Source organism: Oncorhynchus mykiss, chromosome 28 (assembly GCF_013265735.2).
Source record: "Oncorhynchus mykiss isolate Arlee chromosome 28, USDA_OmykA_1.1, whole genome shotgun sequence".
In the NCBI taxonomy this organism is placed as follows: Eukaryota; Metazoa; Chordata; class Actinopteri; order Salmoniformes; family Salmonidae; genus Oncorhynchus; species Oncorhynchus mykiss.
The window spans coordinates 6,678,579-6,683,896 of NC_048592.1; the positions used below are offsets into that span (position 1 = coordinate 6,678,579).

The window sequence follows — 5,318 nt, forward strand, 5'->3', positions numbered from 1 at the left end:
TCTACCCTGTCACCGCCTTGTCATCGTTAGTTTACGATTCCCAGTGATATCCACCACCACAGTACAAGCCCTATCATAGAACTTCTCCCTCGATGGTGGTGCACCAGGATTATTTTCTCCATGTTCCGCACTCTTTCAGTTTCCTCATGTTGGTCATAGAAGCCATTGTAATCCATCTGGTTACAAAAAGAGACCTTTTCCCCCAACACCACAAGCTGCTAGGGGAAAATCAACTGAACTAACAATAAACAAAATAATAAATAAACTATTTCAAACAACTTGCCAAACAAAATACATGTATACCAAAAAGCAGCAAACAATTCCCTCTCCTACAAACCAACTTGCTTGCAACAACTTCCTCAATCACTGACCCTGCTTAGCTTCCTCAATCGCGGGCCAGGCTAGCAGGCCATCCCAGCTAGCAGACAACACAAAACTGAAGACAGTGGGAGGAGCTAAGGGAAGACAAAAGGATACACAGGGGAGGGGAAAAACAAAATATAAGTTAAGGGACTTTGTTAAGAGGAGGGCGGTTTTTAGTTATTTGGAGGGTGTGGGTTTTGATTTTTTGTTTTTTGCAGGAGTTTCACCTAAGGGATGGAGGGGATGTTAGTTGGTTTAGGAGGGAGTGGGATAAGGGGGAGTCGGTTTGGGGTATAGGGGGATGCACTCATTGTGGGTAGGGATTTTGTGTGGGCACAGAGAGGTTAACCTCTACTGACTTCCCATCCCGCATGCGGGAGCATCGCCTGACACTAATTAGCATAACGCATCGGATATAAATATCCCTAGAAAATATTCCTATTCATGAAAATCACAAATGAAATATATTGAGACACAGCTTAGCCTTTTGTTAATAACACTGTCATCTCAGATTTCCAAAATATGCTTTACAGCCAAAGCTAGACAAGCATTTGTGTAAGTTTATCGATAGCCTAGCATGGCATTTTGTCCAGTTAGCAGCAGGTAACTTGGTCACGGAAATCAGAAAAGCAATCAAATTAAATTGTTTACCTTTGAGTTTCGGATGTTTTCACTCATGAGACTCCCAGTTAGATAGCAAATGTTCCTTTTTTCCAAAAATATTATTTTTGTAGGCGAAATAGCTCCGTTTGTTCTTCATGTTTGGCTGAGAAATCCCCCGAAAATTGCAGTCACGAAACTGTGAAAAATATTCCAAATTAGCTCCATAATATCGGCAGAAACATGGCAAACGTTGTTTATAATCAATCCTCAAGGTGTTTTTCAAATATCTATTCGATAATATATCCATCGGGACAATTTGTTTTTCAGTAGGACCGATTGGAGTACTGGCTACCTCTGTATTTTACGTGAGAGTCATCCTGGGAGCCATCAGGTGACCACTTGCGCAATGTAGCCGCCTACGGCTATTCTTCAACATAAATTTGTAAAACTACGTCACAATGCTGTAGACACCTTGGGGAATGCGTAGAAAGCTTAATCTGGTTGACAGCCCATTCACAGCTCAATAGGGACTCATTGGAACGCAGAGCTTTCAAAAGATGAGTCACTTCCGGATTGGATTTTTCTCAGGCTTTCGCCTGCAACATAATTTCTGTTATACTCACAGACAATATCTTTACAGTTTTGGAAACGTTAGCGTGTTTTCTATCCTAAGCTCTCAATTATATGCATATTCTAGCATCTTGTCCTGACAAAATATCCCTTTTAAAACGGGAAAGTTTTTTTTCCAAAAATGAAAATACTCCCCCTAGAGTCGCAACAGGTTTTAAGTCACTAGCTCTTTACGCCCAGTATTTGTTCAAAGCCCGGCAAATACGCCAGTCATCGAACTCAATTGCCCGAGCCACTACTTTGAGTAAAAAAATAAACCGGTCAGCAGTCAAACACCTGAGCAAAAAGTCTCAGCGTCATCTCTGTCAATTTCTCTTGAAACAAGATACCTGGCTCTGACAGAAGCAAATCCCCTCCAAAAATATGTTGAACTCGTAAGTGTTCCTCTCCACCAAAGTCTTTAGTAAAAGGCGAAAGGCTTGTGCGTAATGAAGAGAAACCAGAAGCCAGAGGTCGGGGCCCTTGCACAAAAGCAAGGTGGTGTCATCGGCGTACTGTCACCTTAACACGTAAACCGCCGCTCCCAGGGACCAGCAAGCCCTCCACCCATGCATCAGCCCTAATGGCAGCCGCCAGGGGCTCCATATAGAGCATGAAAAGGAGTGCCGAGAGCGGGCATCCCTGCCTGACCTCTGAAGAGAGGCCAAACACGTCGCCCAGATGGCTGTTTATGCTCACCCGGCACCCTGCTCCCACATACAAAATCTTGATCCACTTTATAAAGCGATCACTAAACCCTAACCTACCTAACACTCTGAAAAGAAAAACCCTACTGACGCGATCAAAAGCCTTGGCCTGATCAATCGCAGCTACCATCAGAGGTAGACTTCTATCCTCAACCCAGGCGATGGAGTCCCTGATCAGTTGGAGGTTCCACCTAATGGAACAACCTTCCACCCCACACGTTTGATCCTCATGGACAACGTAGGGAAGGGCTGTGCGCAAACGGTCTGCCATGACCTTAGCTAGTATCTTATCTACGCACAGCATGGTCAACGGCCACCAGTTGCTAAGATCGGCGGTGTATCCCTTCTTGTAGAGGGACAGCGCCTACAGCCATTGACCTGCCCAGGACTCCAGTCTTGAGAACGGCCGTCAGGACTTCGAGTACCACCGGTCCAAACATACCCCAAAATTTGAGGTAAAACTCAGCCGGCAGTCCAATTTTGCTTTCAACTCTAGAAAACTTTCTATATTATAATTAGGTTTGCTGTCACACTTCCCCATTTTTTCATCTAATTTAACTCTCCACTCATTTTATTTTCTTTTCATCCTACCTCACTTTTTCCTTGCATATCTTATACTAAAAACTTTATTTTTTCCTTAACCTTGTCCCACCAGGGTAGGGTAGCCTAGTGGTTAGAGCGTTGGACTAGTAACCGAAAGGTTCCAAGTTCAAATCCCCGAGCTGACAAGGTACAAATCTGTCGTTCTGCCCCTGAACAGGCAGTTAACCCACTGTTCCTAGGCCATCATTGAAAATAAGAATTTGTTCTTAACTGACTTGCCTAGTAAAATAAATAAAAAAATAAAATAAACACTTATCATTATCTTTCTGCTTATCCTCCATTTCACATGTTATCAAAGATTTAAGTTGTTTACAATAATCCTCATCCCCCAAATAACTCTCATTCATACACCACGTACCACCCCCTGTTCTTTCCTTTTCTAAACCCACAGAGAAAATTAAACATGCATGGTCACTAAAAGTTGTAAAAACATACTTGATATCTTTCATAAAATCTCTTACGCCTTCTTTAACCAAAACCTGATCTATTCTAGTTGTTTTAATTCCCCTAAAACCACCTGCCTTCTAGAAAATTCCTGTTTATCGGGATTTTCATCTCTCCATATGTCTAAGTTTTTTCTCAAACATCATCTTCTTTAAAACTGCCCTAGATGCATCATTTCTAAAGATAGCTCCACTTGTCATGTCTAATATGTCCATTTTCACATTAAAATCTCCCACCACAATGCAATTTCCCACACACCATCATCCCACTTCAATAAATAAAACCTTGCACTCTATTTCGTTATTTGGCGCATAAACATTTATAATTCTAAAAATCATATCCATATACTCAAAATCTAAAACTAAAATCCTCCCATTGTTATCATGTATATGTACCACTTTGTCCACCACTCCTTCCTCAATAAAACGGCAACGCCACTAGAATTCCCCCTACCATTATTCACAAAAATGAAATACTTCCATATTTTTTTTTACTTTCAATACACAATCATTGTCCCAATACGTCTCTTGTAAACACAAGATATCCACGTTCTTCATTTGAATTATATTTTGAAATTTGTCCATTGTCCTTAAACCATTTACATTTAGGGACATACAATTAACCATTTCAATAAATAATAAACAAATGTACCTTCATTGTCCTTTACTTGTTGTCTTGTTTTTTTCCCTTTTCCATCCTTTTTCACGTCCCCTGCTTTCCTCTTCCTTAGGCCTCCTCTTATTCTGTCAACCTTTTCAGTGTCGTCTGTATCCGAAATCAACTCTAAATCCATCTCATCCAACCAACTCAAATTCTTCTTTTCCGTGTCTGTTGTGCTTTCTGTATCCGTTTCCGTCTCCTCCATCATTGTCAGCGTCCCACTCCCCTCCACTTCACCTCCTCCCGAGGCAGCCACATGGGCCGAGCCTCCTATAAAAACTGTGCGTCCCCAGTGCCTACACCCAGCCCAATCTCCCCCTCCTCCTGAAAAGTCCCTCTTCTCATCTCTGAATCCATGCTGCTCCCTATTTCATCCTCCCTCTGCTTCGCCACCTTCTCGCTCTCCTCATCTCCGCTCTTTTCCACATACTCTTCTCTGTCATTTTCTTCTCCAAGCGGTGATACAGCTGCTTCATCGAATAGCTCTTGACTTCTCTCCACACTTGCACTCCTATGTTCTTAACCTGCATCCTCCGCAAACTGCCCTCTCCCTTACTCCGACACATTCTCTGGCATAGTGTCCCTCGTTTCTGCACTTAAAACACCTAAAGTCAGGGCAGTCTTTTAAAATATGTCCAGGTTGAATACACAAGCGACACACCCTGACCTGCTTGTCATGAATCACTCTGAAATATTCGCCCCTCCAGTGTCTCGAACTTTGCGGAGTACGGAAATGACTGCAAGGTGTCAGTGAACTTCACCTTACAGTATGTAGTTCCATCCACGATCTCCATCCCCAGCCAAACTCTCCTTCGGATATCCGTGAGGGCAGCTACACCCCAGCTGCGCAGTTTTTCCAGTATAGCACCATCTTCAATATAAACCGTCAAGTTCATAAACGAGACTATTAGTTTGTTTGTAATCTCGTCTCTCACCATTATCTTCGTGTCCTTCATCATGAAACATCCATTAACCTCTCTTTTCCTTTTGCATCCCGCATCGTGACTTCATATTTCCTGTCTCCTTTTATTCTGCACCCCACCACCTCTTCGCACACTTCCTTAATTGATTTGAGTAATTCCATCGTCGTTAATCTATCAATTCCACTACCTCCGTTCGTTCTTTGCCATATTTTAACCCACCTTCAGGTCCATATTTTGTCCATTGTGCATTGCCTTTGTCCTTTTCCATTCCATTGTTGTCCGTCATAGTAAACCAAAATACATGAGAAAACTCTCCCCCAAGCAGCAAAACTGCAAGGGGGGAAGAACGAACCAAACCTAAACTTTTTCAACTGCAAAAATCAAAAGTATACTTCGAAAGCTGTTG

The 5,318-nt window shown here is 42.4% G+C and overlaps 1 non-coding gene across 1 annotated transcript; it reads right to left on the reverse strand.

Moving 5' to 3' along the window:
• Positions 1–1,927: 1,927 nt before the first annotated feature.
• LOC118944895 lies at positions 1,928–2,044 on the reverse strand. Its single transcript, XR_005040300.1, has one exon. It is a non-coding gene; the product is annotated as a U5 spliceosomal RNA (small nuclear RNA).
• Between the last annotated feature and the right edge of the window lie 3,274 nt (positions 2,045–5,318).